Consider the following 18,619-nt stretch of genomic DNA (forward strand, 5'->3'; position numbering starts at 1 on the left):
AGTACCAATTATCTCATCTATTTTACATAAGAATTAAATGAGATCATTTGAGTTAAGAGTTAATACAAAGGCCTAAAATATAGCTGATAGTCAAAGGGAGAGGTTATCTTTGAAAAGTGTCAAATCTGGTAAGCTTGAAAACAATTTAAGAAGTCGGGAAAATATCAGAAGCCAATACAATCATATAGGGAAAAAAGTGACTCCCTAAATTCATATGAGCTAAAAACATAATGTAAAAAAAAATTTAGATAATTTCAGCCGTGGACAAACATATAAGGAAGGTTCAAGGATTTGTAGTCTGTGTGCTGCTCACAGACTGTGATCCTAGACTCAGTTCTCTCACACTTTCTGTTTGTGGTTATTCTTGAGCAAGGTAATTAATTTCTTGAATTATCAAATATTTTGGATATAAAGTAAGGCATTTGGACTATATAAAAGAAATATCTCCTCTCATTTTTGAAATGGAACATCTAGATATTGTGCCCATTTTGTGCATGGCACTCTATAGGGTACTAGCCAGATGAGGACCTTTAATTAAATTAACATCCAAAAATATAAATTAGAAATTGGCAACAATCAGAAAAGAAAATGCAACTTCAAATTCTATAATTATTATAAAAATACTCTCATCTTTTTTGCAAATACCATGTTAGGGTATTTATCTTTATAAAAATATACATTAAAAAGATGTTGAATTAGACATAATGGTGAATTGAGGAATATGAAAGAACTAATGTTTAAAAACAGAAGAGTTGCTATACAAAGTAAAAAAAAAAGATCAGTAAGTACTTATTTAAATAAAAAATTATGCAGTATGCCTTAGCAAAAAATTAGCATGTTTAAAATAACAAAATACATATTCTGACTATGCCACATCAAGTCCACACTCAAACTGTATTCCCTTTGTTAAGCCTTTCCTGACTCCTAAGTATGGTTGGTCAATTATAGTTTAGGCTTCCTAAAATATAAACTTGATACTTATGACATTTTGTTTGTTTTTTTGGCAACCTACCCATCTATTGGAATGGTCTATGCATTATATCTTTATCATTCCAGTCTCAGATTTCAGAAAGTACTCCTTTAGTACAAGTCATTAAAATGTTTGTAAATTCAGTAAACTTTGCTAAAAATAAGTTTTCATATGACCAAATACTTGAAGGGGTTAAAGACATGGTTATTATAGCCAGTATTTTTAAATTGTGGAATTAATTAGCATTTCATAACATTTGTGCAATAAAAGGTAAGCAAAATGACTTTCTTTTTAATATATCTTATTGATTTTTTACAGAGAGGAAGGGAGAGTGATAGAGAGCTAGAAACATCAAGGAGAGAGAAACATCAACCAGCTGTCTCTTGCACACCCCCTACTGGGGATGTGCCTACAACCAAGGTACATGCTCTTGACCAGAATCGAACCTGGGACCTTTCAGTCTGCAGACTGATGCTCTATTCATTGAGCCAAACCGGTTTTGGCAGCAAAATGACTTTCAATAGACTTTCTAATGCAACCATTTAGAAAGTCTATTGATTTCTATGGTTTTATTTATATTCATAATATGATCATTAATAACACTGATGATTTGAAATACATATTTTCAGATTTGTTTTTTAAATAAACAATTGTAATACTCAAATAGCAGAAAAATTATTTTGGTAATAAGTACTATGGATTTGATTAAGAAGATTAATTCTCATATTTTAAAATACAACTTATTTCTTTTTTAATTTTAGCTATTAATATAAGTACTAATTCTTTCACAAAACTCTATCATTGAGTGAATTATTATTCACCTATTTAACAAATATTATCTTCTTTAAGATTTATTTGATAATCACAGATGTTTTAAAATATTTAATACTCTGAAATCATTTCTAAATATTTAGAAAACTGAACAGAATTTATAGAGAACTCATTTATCTAAAAACTATTCTGTTTAAAACTGGGGAAAAAAGGCAAAACAAACAAATACTCATAAACTCAGACAACAAACTGTGGTGGTTACCAGAAGGAAGAGGAGGTACATACTAAACAATATAGGGGGCTAGATATATAGAGATGGAAAATGATTTGACTTTGGGTGGTGGGCACACAGTGCAATATACAGACGATGGATGTATCATAGTATTGCACACTTAAAGCCTAAATGATGTTATTGGCCAATGTCACCCTCCAAAAAATTAATAAAATCATAATAAAAAATTAGGTTGAGGTGCAAAATAAAATTTAAAAAACACTTCAATAAATATTTCCATAAAACTTTGAAAATATCAAGTATTACTTCAGACAGGTAAGAAAGTATTGAAATTACAAAAGGTTTTTACTCAAATTAATATTCTTTCCTGTATTTAATAGAAAACTATTATTGTAAAAAAAAAGTGAGAATGGGGATACAATTTTTGATAGCTTGACTGAATGATTAATTCATTGCAAAAAGTGAGCTGACTATTGGAAATCTTTGTTCTGGATTTCCAACTGCAATTCAGATCCATTTTTTAAAAGTTGCCATGTGTAAATAGATGGTTAATTCATATACTGAGCTGAAGGGAAGTTTTTAAGATAAAATGGATGGGTTTCTAAATTGTTGGTTTGTAAGTTCTTTTTTTTTTTTTTCCTAATTACAAAAGAAAGTTTACCTAAAATGTTATAGAGATAGTCAAAGTGAGTCAGCGGGGCTTTCAGAAAGCAAGTTACAGAGGCCAAAAAAGGGTCCTTAGAGCATGGGAGAGAGAAAGGCAAAGGGAGGGCCTTCAGGGAAGAGGAGGGACAGCGTGCCTGTTAGTCCTTTTTGAAAAAACCTCACAAAAAAAACATGTTTGATACATTTTTATGGAGTCATTAAAATTAAAGTTGCCATTTTTGTTAAAGTGATAAAAATGTCTCTCATCTAAAATGCTCAGGCATTCAACTGAGTTAAGAACATTAGAACCAAGAGACTCATTAAACATTTTGGCTTCAAGATATAAGACAGCTAAAAAATTTGGAACTTTCCCAATCTTATGTTGTAGACTTGATGGACTGTCTTTTGGTGACTATTTTAAAAAGAACATTAGAAATCCTTAAAAGATTATAATTCTTGGTTTCAATGGAAATTCTAGAATTAATTTTAAAAAGGACTTAGAATAACAGTTTAAAGATCATGCAATATCATTCACTCCTACCTTATTAAAAAGATAGACAGAAATGGGTCTCAATTTGTTTTATTTTTAGAGTTGAACTCATTTTGTTACTTTTTGGAAGGGATATACAAGGGTGTGTTTTTCCTTGTTTGAGAGTCTTTGGGTTCGTTAAGATGATCTATCCATATGAGGCTCAGACACCTTTAGACGTTTCTGCTGAGTGATTCTATTGTCTTTTATTTTCCTCTGAATTATAGATTCTTTTAAGTTGTTAGCTTGAACTCTCAAAGAGGTAGTTACAGCCATTTTATTTGTGTTTTCTTCAAAATGAAGCAACACTAATGTTTCTGTATGTACTGTTAGTGATGCTGACCTTGCAAGTTTGCCTGAAAAATGTGAGTGATGGTTGATTGCCCACGTAGGTACAGCCTTTTAGGTTTTGTAAAAACCACACACATGGGAATGGTATCGCCAATACAATCACCACAATCTTCACATTATGGTGAGGACTGACCTGCAAATAAGAACTGGCTGATATTCTTGAAGTGTTATGAAAACAAAGGAGACAGTTTGCTTGATATGAAAAAAACACACAAAAGTTCCTTAGGGATATTCTAATGTAATTCTGTGTAATTAAAGCTAGAAGAAATATCTAAAGGAGAATGTAAGAATAAGCAAAAGTGGGGTTTGCAGAAGAAATAGATCATGGACAAAATTGCACAAAAGACCAAAGGAATTTAGAATCTTTTCTTCCAATATAGACTCATCATATTATCAATAAACCCTAAATGCTATGCAGCTCCTTCCAAAATTCTCAACAAAAAGGTCTGAGTGTTTCTTATCACAAAGATTCAGAAAAATAAAGATAGATTTGGTACTTCAAAAACAGTCCTTAATAATCAACTACTAAGCAAAAATGGAATAGAGTAATTTTTTTTTCTTTGATATCTCTCTTTTGGCCAACTTTCCCTTTTCGGTATTTATTCCTGAGAGCACCAGATGGTAAATAGCACCCGATACCAAATTCAGCCCCTTCTATCTGCACTGGCCTCTCTGCAGTGGGCGGGAACAGTTGCACTTATTAGTTGCACCCTATTCTCCCCTCCACCCTCACTTCCCAGCACTCACACCATTTGCACAGTTGGAATACTAGTATTTGAACAAGTTACATATAAACAAGTACTTAGCCTCAAAATCACTATATAGCCAAAGACATTGCCAGTATTAAGAGCCATACTTTTCAAACCTGAAATCTGAATATATACATATATATATATATATATATATATATATATATATATATATATATATATAAATTTTTAATTTTGTTCTTTGATGGTGTTGTTTTAATTTTTTTGAAATTATACAATGCTGATTAACTTTGGCTGCTTGACCTCAATTACTGAAATGAGACTTATAAAGCTCTTACCTCAAAATTAAATATAATTTAAAATAAGCCATTTAATTACCAATAGGTAGTTCATCATTTTAAGTTAAGAATGACTTTTAGTTTATCCAGTGTGGCTCAGTGTTTGAGCATTGACCTATGAACCAGGAGGTCACTGTTCTATTCCTGGTCAGGCACATGCCTGGGTTGCAAGCTCCATCCCGTGTGGAGCATGCAGGAAGCAGGTGATTAATGATTCTCTCTCATCACTGATATTTCTATCCTTCCCCCCTCTCTCTTCCTCTCTGAAATCAATAAAAATTATTTTTTCAAATAATGACTTTTAAATTAACTTCCAAATTAGGATCATATTCCTCCAGGTATGTACAAAGAAGGCTTCAAATAAATAACATGAAGTTTTGTCCCTGTAAGACCAGTGGAGATTTCATTTTCAATTAGAATTGCCTTACCTGTACACAAGCAGTCAATAACTACATATTGCATAGGGTTCATAGAATATCAACATATTATGACCTGTCATGGAACAACATTCAAATTTGGGATAAGGTATGGAAAAAAACAAGTAAACAGACTAAAAATCAAATGAATAATTTTATATAAAAATGTTAATATATATATATATATATAATTGCAAATTTTTACTTATTATTATATGCATATATTTCTATATGTATATGTTTTTCCGCAAACATGTGGATTTAGATGTTTTTACTGAAAATCTGTCAAGTGTCTATTAGTTCACCAATACTCCTAACAACTAGTTAACAGTTTAGTTATAATGCGTAGTATGCTTTATACTTTTGAAACAAATTTAAAGGAGGAGGGTTAATAGAATAATCTGACAGAAGAGAAAATGATATGTCAAAATCTAATGGGCTCTTTGAAAGGTAACTAATTCCTACGATGGCCATTAAAAAGCCAAAAGTCCTGGCCAGTATTACTCAATAGTTAGAGCATCAGACTGCGCACCAAAGTGATTCCTGGTCAAAGGCACATACCTGAGTTTTGGGTTCACTCCCCAATCCCAGTTGGGACACTTGTGGGAGGCAATCAATTGATATGTCTCTTTCACATGGATTTCTTTCTCTCTCTCTCTCTCTCTCTCTCTCTCTCTCTCTCTCTCTCTCTCTCTCTCTCTTTTCTTTCCTCCTTCCTTTCCATTCTCTGAAAAGCAATGGAAAAAACATTCTTAGGTCAGGATTAACAAAAAAGAAATAAAGAGAGAGTGAAAGTAGAAAAAATGAACAAACCTTCATTAACATTATGGGAAAAGTATGACTAAGTAGACTACTACATATATACAGTTACAAGGGCACATCAATAGTTACAGCTTCAGACTGCATACCAAAGTGTCTCGGGTTAGATTCCCAGCAATTACAGGCTTTAATTTCATTATCACACTGCACCTATGGAAATTCATGCACTATAGTTTTTCTAGTTATTATTTCTAGAATGTTTCTGAAAATATGCATGTGTATTACTTGCTCCAATGCACATTAACAAACATTATATTTCACATAGTATATTTCTTATATATACTATGTACTATATTTCTTACATTTACTTGTACATTTCACTTGACAGGAATCAGGAAGGAAAAATGAAGATACTTTATAAGAAAGACAAGAGGTGGTGAAGTTCCATGGGTTCCTTTGAGTGATCAGATTTTATGATGGAAAAATTAGAGGCATAGATATTGAGGAAGATGAATGAGGGGATCAAAGACAATGTATCTTACTTTTGAGCACCAAATAGGGAGGAAGGGTCCTTCCTGCAGCCAATACCAAGCCAACCTTTTTAAGTAATGTGCTCCCATTGTATCTAAGTACTGTATTTCTATTGTCACTCACATTTACATGTTTAGGTTTTTAAGATAAACATTTGTTAAATAACTTAATAAAAGCACTACCAAATAAATAACATGAAAAAAATCAAATAATTGTGTCACAATTTCTATTTACAAGATAAGGGTTAACTCTATGAAGAACTTTTCCCAGCCTGGGTTTTAGCCTAAGATAAAAGAAAGTGTGTGTGTATATATATATATATATATATATATATATATATAGAGAGAGAGAGAGAGAGAGAGAGAGAGAGAGAGAGAGAGAGAGAAAATAATATATCTATAGCATCCGGGACCAGGTTTCCTATGAAATAGATCTACATTTCCTGGAAGATCTAAAAATATTTTTATAACAATACTAGAGGCCCAGTGCACAAAATTCGTGCAGGGGTGTGTGTCTCTCAGCCCAGTCTGCACTCTCTCCAATCTGGGACCTCTTGAGGGATGTCTGGCTGCCCGTTTAGGCCTGATCCCACTAGGATCAGGCCTAAAAGGGCAGTTGGGCATCCCTCTCACAATCCAGGACTACTGGTTCCCAACTGCTTGCCTGCCTGCCTGCCTGCCTACCTGATCACCCCCTAACCACTCCCCTGCCATCCTGATTGAGACCTATCTGCTCCCCTGATGGCCTGACTGTCACTAACTGCCCTCCTCTGCTGGCCTGGTCACCCCTAGCTGCCCTCCCCTGCAGGCTTGGTTGCCCCTAACTATCCTCTCCTACAGGCCCAGTCACCCCTAACTGCCCTCCCCTGTAGGCCTAATTGCCCCCAACTTTCCTCTCTTGCAGGTCTTGTCCCTCCCAACTGTCCTCTCCTGCTGGCCATCTTGTATCCACATGGGGGTGGCCATCTTGTGTGTTGGAGTGACAGCCAATTTGCATATTACCTCTTTATTACAATATATAGGATAGTTCTGAAGACTGAGAATCATTATTTGATGAGAAATTCTCTGAAATCATTGCACAGATTTGGCAATTTATAGAAATCCTGGCAAATATTTATTGACAACTGACAAATAGATTGGGGTGAGGGGAAGAGAGGTATACATTTTTTTTTAAAGATACCTCCTAAAGATGCACACAATTGAAGAATTAGGATAATTTTTCAGTTTTTATTTTGAGACAGCTGATTAGTTTCTGTGTCAGGCATTCAAAAATGTCTAGCAAGAGAAAGGAAGATCTCTCACTAGGCCTGACCTAACTGCCATATGATATGTAAATCAAAAGGAAATTATCCCAGCCAGTGTGACTCCATGGTTGAGTGTCCATCTATGAAACAGAAGGTCCCGATTCAATTCCAGGTAAGGGCACGTGCCTGGATTTCAGTCTTGATCCCCAATAGGGGGCAGACAGGAGGCAGCTGATCAGCTGATGGATGATTCTCCTTCATCATTGATGTTTCCATCTCTTTCTCCCTCTCCCTTCCTCTCTCTGAAATAAACAAAAACATATTTAAAAAGAAGAGGAAATTAAATGTCAACTGTTTCCAAAAATAAGTGAAGCCATGCAAACAAATGGGAAGCAAAAAACATACTAGTAAGAGTTAGAATATTGGGTTCCAAAATCAGATAGCCCCTATTTCTTATGCTGATTCTACCTCTTAATAGAAATATCACCTAGGGAATTAACATCTTTAAGCCTCCAGTTTTTCACCCCTAAATGTGAATATTAATTCTTGGCAACTCATTCAAGTGGTTATAAAACTGAAATGGGTGAATGAATGTAAGGGGCTAAAGCGGACATATAAGTGCCTATTAAAATATCATAATGACTGCTAACTTCATTACTCAACTACTTACCTTCTACTAAAAAATAAGAAAAGGATGAAGACTCAAGGCAAAATATTCTAGTATTTTTCTACATCAATAATTTCAATAAAAAATAACCATTCAGGACTGTTTAAAAAGAACAATCTGACAAAAAGTGGAAAAAATAGGGGAATATGTTGCTAGAAAATTTACAAGGCAGTAACTGCTTACTGATATATAAATAAAAATTTCAAAGAGTATGAAAAATGAATAAGGCTTTTATTATGGCTCTAGAGAAAAGATAAATTAAGAACCAATATAATAAAATAGTGGGCAAACAAGATTATGTATAAAGATGAAAATGAATCATCATGTACAATAAATTCCTTATGTTTAGTTTATCATGTTTTCATTGTATATTAGTTATAATATACTCCTTAAAATATGTTTACAATTTTAATTTCTTAACCATATTTATGGAGTATGTAAACTCTCAGCAATAGAAAGAAGTACTTTACAATGTTCTATAAAAATTGAGCATAGCCGAAACTGGTTTAGCTCAATGCATAGAGTGTTGGCCTGCAGACTGAAAGGTCCCGGGTTCAATTCTGGTCAAGGGCATGTACCTTGGTTGCGGGCACATTCCCAGTGGGGGTGTGCAAGAGGCAGCTGATCGATGATTCTCTCCCATCGATGTTTCTAACTCTCTATCCCTCTCTCTTCCTCTCTGTAAAAATCAATAAAATATATATTTTTTTAAAAAGAGTAAGCATACATGTTTATTATGTTGCACAAAAACTGATTTTATTAGTTGTTTTGTTACTTAAACATACTATAATTTCATATCTTTATAGTTACTTTTAATTAATATAAATCAATTTATGTGCACTTATAGACATTATTCTTGAAGTCCAATTGTAAATTATTTTGGCTTTTATTGTAGCATATTAGAATAAATTTTAGGTAAAGGTGTTATCTAATTAAAATATAAATATCTTAATTTATTTCAGAGGTTTTTAGTTTGTAACTTGGTGTCCTCAAATACATATGCTGCCAATTTAAAGGACAAATTTGGTATTCCTTTCAATGTTTTAAAATCATTTGAATAAAAAAGATTATTTTATTTACTTTTAACAAATTTTGTCATTAGATTTTTTTATTGCATCATGGTGAGGACACAACATAAAATCTGTACAATACAGTTTTGTTATGTATAGACCTAATGTTATGCAACAGATTTTGAAAGCTTATTCCTCTTGCCTAAATGAAATTTTACACCCCATTTTTTCTCCCCTCCAGGCCCTGTTAAGCATTCTATTCTTTGCTTCTATGGGCATGACTATTTAAGATAGATTATATAAGTGAAATCACATAGTATGAGATCTTCTGGTTTATTTCACTTAGCTTAATGTCCTCGAGCAGAATCTGCCAATTTAAAAAATATTTTTTATTGATTTTATTTATTTCAGAAAGGAAGGGAGCGGAAAAGAGAGATAGAAACATTAATGATGACAAAGAATCATTGACCAGGTGCCTTCTGCATGTCCCACCCTGGGGATTGAGCCCACAACCTGGGCATGTGCCCTGACTGGGAATTGAACCATGACCACCTGGTTCATAGGTCAATGCACAACTACTGCGCTACACCAGCTGGGCAGAATCTGCCAATTCTTATGCTAAATTTTACTATGAACTTTTAGCAAAGGTTTTGGTAATTTATTTTTGTTTTCTTTGTTCAGTTATTTGTCTTTTGCTTTCTATTTTAATATTATATATGTATTTTAAAATATATTTTATATGCATATTTTCTTTTCCAATACATATACATACATACATACATATATGTATATGTATACACATATATATGTATTGAATAGAATATATATAGTAACATTTTAAAGGATGAAAAGGGGAAAATAATTTAAACTATATTTAGCTTTTTCAGAAGTGAAAAGGTATGATTAGAGAGACTGTAAGAAAATACAGTGGATTTGCATAAGAGGTAGACTGAAGGTTATAAGATTCCTAAGTGAGCTAAGTGGTGCCATGATAAAAACAGCAGTTAGAGATAAAGGGTGTATGTGGGTGACTTGGAATAATAGGTCTTACAATAATAGGATAATTTCAACAGTGATTTCTTAAAATATACATATATATCACAGGTATAAAAATACCACACACTATGATTATAAAATGACACTATAATCTTGGGCATTTTCATATTTTAAAAATCAGCTATTTAAAAGGTTAGCTTAAAATAGGGTAACAATCACTAAAAATCTACTCTTGCTGAAATGGAAAGGCTTAAATAGAACAAACAAGGAAACATATTTCAATAAATGAATACACAAACCCGAAGTCAGGATAAAAATAAAAACTGAAAAGAACACATTTCTTGAGATGGTGTTTTTTTTTGTTTTTTTACATGATAGTTAAATACAACACATTCTACTAGCTCAGAATTCTGAAAGTCCAGAGGAAAGAAAGGCAGTTCAGGAAAATCATAAAGCCCCTGACTCTTTCTAATCCAACACTGTGGTCCAGTGATGAGCTTCTTCCTAAGGCTACTTCCGCCTACAGTTGCAGGATGGCTTCTGGTGTCAGTTGTTTCCTCAGTTCTGCCTGCTGCAAGAAAAGCGGCAAGAGCATCTCTCAAATTGTAAAAAAAATACTCTTCCATCAGTTTTCAAAGCCCGACATAGGTCACATGTTCACTCACAAGGTAGAATGTCAATCAGAAGTGTGCTTAGAGCTGCGTGTCTGAACCAGTTGCTAATAAGACAGGTGGGATTCCTTGGACTGACTTAGATTAATCACAGCTAGAATATGGAGTTTGGGCCAGTAGCCTAAATGATTAGGCAGTCAGGGAGAGACAAGATGAATTTGAGGAAATCAACTATACTGTCTACTCTTCCTATGCAGTTATGGCACAATAAATACCTAATACAAACTATTTGAATTTCAGAAATTAATCATTTTATGTATACTTTTTTAAATGTACAATATTGCCAGGACCTGTTTGGCTCAGTGGATAGAGCGTCGGCCTGCAGACTGAAAGGCCCCGGGTTCGATTCCGGTCAAGGGCATGTACCTTGGTTGCAGGCACATCCCCGGTGGGGGGTGTGCAAGAGGCAGCTGGTCGATGTTTCTCTCTCATCGATGTTTCTAAGTCTCTGTCACTCTCAATTCCTCTCTGTGTAAAATAAATAAAATATATTTAAAATAATAATAAAAAATAAAATGTACAATATTGTTAAGTACATATAATATGTAGGCTTAAAATGGTTACAATAAATAGCATTTTTGCCTGATTTTAGCAAATGATATATTTCTCTGCTCCTTCTAATCTATGTCAAACAAATCAAATGATGAGTCCATAACTTGACATTTAATGATATGGTTGGCTAATTTCATTACACTCAATGGTCACTTAGACTAGAAATACTTCAAATTCCAAGACAGAGAAGAACATATTCTAGAACTACCTCCATTGGCCATCTTATTTTGAACCTACTATTTGTCAGGCTATTAAGTCCAATAAAGTGTATGCGGTGTTTCTTCTGGCAGATGAGGGTCCTAAGGCTTAAAATACCACATACTTTCTCCAAGTTAACTGAGTTAAGAGAAAAATGCAAGACCATAGTCAATACCCTTATCTTTCAATATATGCATTGTAACACATCTAACAGATGCTAACAGTGGATACTTTCTGTCAGTTCTGGGAGAGGTCACAAAAGCTGAGAACAACACAAAGGGGACAAGTATCCCCGTATTCCATAGGGAAGAGCCATGCATGCTGGACTTGTGACATTAGTGACCTACACCTATCTAGTGACATTCGGCCTATCAACCTCTTCTAGGGTAGATGTTGGATGTGAACAAACAAGCAGAGAGACTTTCCTTTTTGAATGTTGTGGGGCTGTTGTGGCATTTTCCCTGTGATATCTCATATAAGAGAGAAGGGATGTGATTTCCTCCCTCTCCAGGTAAATGACAACCATGAGAGGAACTTTTCCTAGGAATTTACCTGTGTCACTTAAAATGTTATAGAAGTTGAGATAGAAACTCGACTGAACTTGGAAAGTTCTAAAGGTAAAAAGTATTTTGGCTAGAGGCATACAAAGCAGAGAGGTTTATACTTCTAACAATGGTGAGTCAAAAGTACCTATTTCCAGCTGATTAGATGTGAAATCTTGATATCTAACAAGACTGAGTTTAATTTAGTTTATCCAATATAGGAAATGTCTGGGGGATGAAAAGAGAGTTATGCATGACAACCCAGAGAAAATGCATTATCTCTGTAATTATGAGAGAAACCAATATCTTTGATTATCTTCCAAAATGTCCCTAAAGTAACTTTAGCATACCCACCAATCTCAGAGAACACTAATATCAAAGAACATAAGAACCATGCAAGCCAAGTTGTTCCTCATCTTCAACATTCTTTCCTTTCCAAACTCTAACCTCAGACTATGTATGGTTCACAAAACAGTTAGTAAAGCAGGAGGGGAAAGAGAAGTGAGGAAAAAGGGGGGAAATTGAACACAATTGCCCCACTCTGCATCACTGCAGTTTCTAACCTGAAAGAAGATTGAGTTATAGGAAAGGAGGAAATAAAATTAAAATGAAGAATTGGGAAATTATATTAGAATGGCAATTTAATTTCTGAAATCACATTGTTATTATAAGTAAAAGATCCTTAAAATCAAAACACCTTATCTATAATAGCAATAACTGAAGAAGTTGTGGGGCTTGCAGAGATTCATCGGAATAAAAGGATAATACAGCCCAGTGTGGGACATTAATAGTTCATCTGTGAGCGCAGCCTGGTGAGCAGTGGCTTTCAATGTACTGATACCATATACCAGTGGTCAGCAAACTGCGGCTCTGTTGACTGAGTTTGCCAACCACTGGATAGGGCATTACCTTTGCCCAGAAGTTTTGACTTCAAGTTAAAGACATTAGTACATTATTAACATGTTTTCAAGTGTTTTTCCCTAGCAGTGGTTGGCAAACTCATTAGCCAGCAGTGCGGCAAACAGTGGCAAACAGCAGCTCATATACCAAAATGCTAACAGTAGTAGGGACCATCACCTTGTATTTGAATAAATACCTCCCTCTGGCTATATGTGTAGTAAGTGTACTTCCTTATGCATTGATTAATGAAGCTAAAGAGTTAAAGTTGGGGGATTACAAAGGCTTGGATCCAAGTCTTTCTGCCTGAATGTTCTAGTTTTATAGTCATTGATCCATTCACACTTAAGTGTTTTCATTCTCGGTTTCTTCATGTATAAGTAAGATAAATACACTTTCCTTTAACGTATTTTTTTTCTAAATAACATATGATTTTGTCTCCCAGAGGATATTTGGCAATACCAGCAGATATTTTTAGTTGTTACAACTGGAAGATGTTACTGTCACCCAGCAGGAAAACACCAGGGATGTTGCTAAACACTGTGATGTACAGGAGTCTCCTATAGCAGCTCATAATCTGGCCTCCAAATCAATGTTGCTGAGGCTGAGAAACCTGATTTTAAGCAATGCTTATCTATCTATCTATCTATCTATCTATCTATCATCTATCTATCATCTATCTATCATCTATATAAAAGCCTAAGTGACCAGCTGACCAGTAGCTATGATACACACTGACCACCAAGGGGCAGACGCTCAACAAAGAAGATCCCAAGCTGCAGTGACTGGGCAGCTGCAGTTCTTGGGTGACGAACCTAGAACCAGAGAGGAGGGAGCCCAATTCTGGGGTGCGTCAGCCAAGAACCACCCTGTCACAATCCGGGACCCCTCAGGGGATGTCAGAGAACTGGTTTCAGCCTGATCCCTGCAGGCCAGCCGAAGGACCCCAGTGGTGCATGAATCCGTGCACAGGACTTCTAGCTCATTGGCTCCCCACTTCAGGTCTGGCTCCCCACCAGCCTCTAGCTCATTGTAGAGTCATGGGTCTGGCCTTTACAGAAACTTCAACTTGATTAGCTAAATGATGAGATGTGCAAGACCTAATAGCTGAGGCCTGTGCCGGCACATCCACTTAATATTGATTTCCAGTGGAGGCAGTGAATTTTTTGCTACCACTCTGACCTGGGAAACTGGCCACAGCTTCCCTCCTTCCAGGCAGACAGTAGCATCAGCAGGCAACCTTAGGGAGGGAAGGAGGTAGAGAAGCAGCTAAGGTCAGAAGGAGGTTCCTGCAGCCACAGGACTCCACCTGGGTGGAAGGGCCTGGGTGGGAGCCTGACATTGAGCAGGGTCCTGCCCTAGGATGACTAGATTCCAGGCTCAGTAAATCCTGTTTGTTAACTAATTGCATTTTACAGCTAATGCACACAAGTCGTCAGCACCAAACTTAGGGTAAAGTGAGATGAAAGAAGTGAGATAGATACAGATAGAAAGTGACAATATTGGGAGAAGAGAGAACTGCCCTCTCACAATCTGGGACCCCTCAGGGGATGTCAGAGAGCTAGTTTTGGCCTGATTCCCACAGGCCAGCCAAGGGACCCTCGTCTATATATATATAAAAGCCTAAGCAACCTTTCAACCATTCAACCAGTAGCTATGACACGCACTGACTATTGGGGGTAGACACTCAATGCACAAACATGGAAACATGGAAGAGACTAATGAATCTCAGAGGGAAGTGGGAATAGGGGAAAGAGGGAAGAGTTTAATCAAAGACCTTATATGCATACTAGAGGCCTGTTGCACAGATATGTACACCAGTGAAGCCCTTCAGCCTGGCCTGCAGGGATCAGACCAAAACCAGCAGTCCAACCTCTGAGGGGTCCCTGATTGCGAGAGGACACAGGCTAGACCAAAGGACCCCACAAGTGCACAAATCTATGCACCAGGGCTCTAGCTAGAGTAATAAAATATATCAAATGTCAACCTCAGGATTTGACACGGAATGGACACTTTATAAAGGCTAATGCAACCCTTAGCATTACACTGACTAGAAGTAATGGGAAGACCAACTTAAATGACTTAAAAGGATAAGAATTATTGGCTGATAGAAGAGGAATTTGTGGTGAGGAGGGGCTTCAGCAGAGCTGGAGGCTTAGAGGTGTTATCACAGACTCAGATTCCTAACTCCCCACAAGTGCACAGGGTTAGGTTTACTCTAAAGTTTGTCCCCTTCACCTTGTACATTCCAGTGAGATTAAAGCTACATTTTGGGTGGTTCACATCTAGTCAGAGAAAGAAAATACAGCTGTAATAGTTGTTCTTTTTTTAAAAAAAAAATACGGAACACTTCATAATTTGTGTGTCATTTCTGATGAGGGGCCATGCTAATCTTTTCTTTGTCATTCCCATTTTAGTATACATGCTGCCAAAATGAGCACTATAGTTCTCTCTTAAATACAAAAATATTCTGTCCCAAATGTGCCAAGAAAATCTGTCTTCAATATGCATTGACTCATCTAAGCCTGGGGCTCAAATGTGTTTAGCTTAGGATAACCAAATGTAGAATAATGTAAAGTAGGTGTGGAATGGAGAGTGGGGAGGACAGATAGTGTCCAGAACTGCTAGTTATCACCATGCCTATTCTTCATCCTTCTTTATTTATAAATATGTACATCTTAAAACACTAACTATAAGCTCAAGATACAGTATCAGAAAAGTGTAAGAAAATGCTCACTGATTTCTTAAGATTATGTTTTTCTCAGAGCAATAAATATAAGGTAAAAGAGGATATGATTTAGAAAATAAATTAAATTAACAACAAGTGTTTGAAAGAATGAAGGAGTATATGAACATTGGGAAGATAATTTCATCAGAAGAAAGGTCCCATTGAGAAGTATAACCTGAAGGAGAGAAATTAGGAAGAAAACCAAAGAGGAACGTGGAAGAATTGTAAACTCTCTTGTTTATGAAAGAACAGTCTCCACCTGCACAGTAAAACCAAGTGTGACGCGCTGTGAAGTCTCTTTGTTAGAGGAGTAGGTTAATAAAGACCAAGAGGCAAGGCTGGAATTCTGGTTCCTATGTTATAAACCCAGTTTAAAACCCAAGATTAAGTCAATTAAACATTCCACATGGCTGGATCAGAATAGAATGTTCTAATGACTCAATGCAGAGGAAGGACACCACAAGAAAATATTGTAAATGTCAAAGATCTGGCCTTAGAATTCCTCTTTGATTTTTAAGAAGACTATTTCAAAACGGTCATGAGGAGCCATTTATTTGGGGGAAGCACTAAATTTGAGCGATGTTTTCACTCTCACTTATTTTTCATTTTTTCCATTTTATTACATTCTTTAATATAAATTTTCCTTCATTTTGTGGGTAAGCTACTTATGACTATGAGGATTATGGAAGTCTGTCTACCTCTATCCTATATAATAAAAGCATAATATGCAAATCGACCAGATGGCAGAATGTCTAGTCACTTGGATGCACACTGACCACCAGGGGGCAGACATTCAATGTAGGAGCTGCCCTCTAAAGGTCAATGCACTCCTACAGGGGAGCACTGCTTAGCCAGAAGCCGGGCTCATGGCTGGCAAATGCACTGGCAATGGGGGGAGTCTTTCCTGCCTCTGCTGCAGGCAGGTGGTAAAGAGCAAGCAGTCCTGGACTGTGAAAGCCCTGGACTGCAAGAGGTTTGTCTGATTGCCAGGGATTGAGCCTAAGCTGGCTGGTGGACATACCCCAAGGTGACCAGGTATGGGAGAGGATACAGGCCAGGCTGGGAGAGACCCCACACCACCACAGTGCATGAGTCACATGCACCAGGCCTCTAGTACAGTATATATTTCCCCATCAATATTTCATAAATTGCCTAGGTTTTGAAGTGTTTGAAGAATATAGGTGGATAATGAAGTGAAATGTTATGGAAAATCATGATAATATTTATCATATTTGACAAAAAATATTAAAATAGTGCTGACGTTTACATGTTAGAAAATACCAAAAGTTTGTTCAATTAAATTCTTATTAGAGTAAAGCACCAACACTTATGGCAACAAAAGACATTTAATCTTAAATGCTAACTGGAAATGGAATAGTTTAGAAATAATAAAGACTATTACTTACTTAAGTAACCATTTTTGTATGATAATTATGTGTTCAAGTATTTTCTGAGCTTTGCAGGTAAACAAACTGATAGGTTGATGTACTGGTAAAGTTGATTCAATGTAAATCCTCAATGAGAGGCATGAGCAAATATGTGGACCACCAAAGACAAAGAGAAATAAGCACCTATGTACATACTCTCTATAGTAATGTTAATCATGACTCTTAAGACCCTGTTCCACCCCATTCAACATCCCATCCAGAATAATAATATTCTTTTTTTTAAAATATATTTTATTGATTTTTAACAGAGAGGAAGAGAGAGGGATAGAGAGTTGAGAGAGAAACATTGATCAGCTACCTCTTGCACACCCCTTACTGGGGATGTGCCTGCAACCCAGAATTGAACCTGGGACCCTTCAGTCCACAGGCTGATGCTCTATCCACTGAGCCAAACCAGTTTTGGCAAGAATAACAATATTCTTGAATCTTGTTTTCCATTTCTATTGGATTTTTAATTTTTCATGATTATGCATTTAATTATAGTTCATTTTCACAGCTACATAGTATTCCTGTGTATATACTTCAATTTACATATTCATTGTTCTGTCAGTGGACATATATATTAATTCTTATATTTCACTATTGCAAAAAATATAGCCATGGATACTTATGTCTCCTCATTCACATTAAAAAGAGCTTCTCAGCAATTATATTTCTACAGCTGGAAGTATTAGATTATAAGGTGTGGACATTTCAAATTTAAAAAGGGGGGAAAAAGTAAGGAAAATTGTTTCACAAAGAGATTAAATCACTTTCCCTCTTACTAGCAGAAAAAATTACAAATTTTGTTCTATGCACTCTAATAACTTAATTTATGTATACTTTGGGGTTTGACAATACAGTAAATTAAAAACAGTGTTATTGTTTCTTTTTAATTTGTTTTTCCCTGAATACCAGTAATATTAAATGTATTTTGATAGGTTTTTTAACTATTCTTATCTTCTCTAGGAGGGAATATTTATTTATGCCTTTTGCTCAATTTATAGGGTAATTACAGATATTTTAAGTTGTGCTTAAGAGATTTTTCACATATCCTTCATACTAATCCTTTGTCAGTTGTATGTGTTACATATGCCTTCAAGTTTGCATTAGTGAAGACAAGTCTATGACTTATCTTTTTAGTTTATGGGATGTTTAGGTTGAAAAACAATCTTAATTTACAGAAGTCAAATTTCTCAACTTTCTACATGCTTGCACACTTTCTCTTTATTGTTTGGTTCTATATTAATTGCTTAAGTAGTTGTCATCTTACCTAATAAAATAGGAACATGCAAATTAGTCATCACTTCACTACACCCATAGCCAAGCAGAGTGAATATGCAAATAAGCCCAACAAAGATGGAAAGTTAATTTGCATATGCAGGCATGGAGCAGAGTGAAACCTGCTATGACAAGAAGGGGGGCAGCAGAGGGAG

The 18,619-nt window shown here is 35.6% G+C and overlaps 1 protein-coding gene and 1 non-coding gene across 6 annotated transcripts in view; both read right to left on the reverse strand.

Annotated features, from left to right (window-relative positions):
• LRFN5 (leucine rich repeat and fibronectin type III domain containing 5) overlaps positions 1-18,619 on the reverse strand; it is a 272,873-nt gene that overhangs the window by 146,879 nt on the left and 107,375 nt on the right. The window lies entirely within an intron of this gene.
• On the reverse strand, positions 15,364-15,469 carry LOC118710124. Its single transcript, XR_004985310.1, has one exon. It is a non-coding gene; the product is annotated as a U6 spliceosomal RNA (small nuclear RNA).

Source organism: Pipistrellus kuhlii, unplaced genomic scaffold (genome assembly GCF_014108245.1).
Source record: "Pipistrellus kuhlii isolate mPipKuh1 unplaced genomic scaffold, mPipKuh1.p scaffold_m20_p_1, whole genome shotgun sequence".
NCBI lineage: Eukaryota > Metazoa > Chordata > Mammalia > Chiroptera > Vespertilionidae > Pipistrellus > Pipistrellus kuhlii.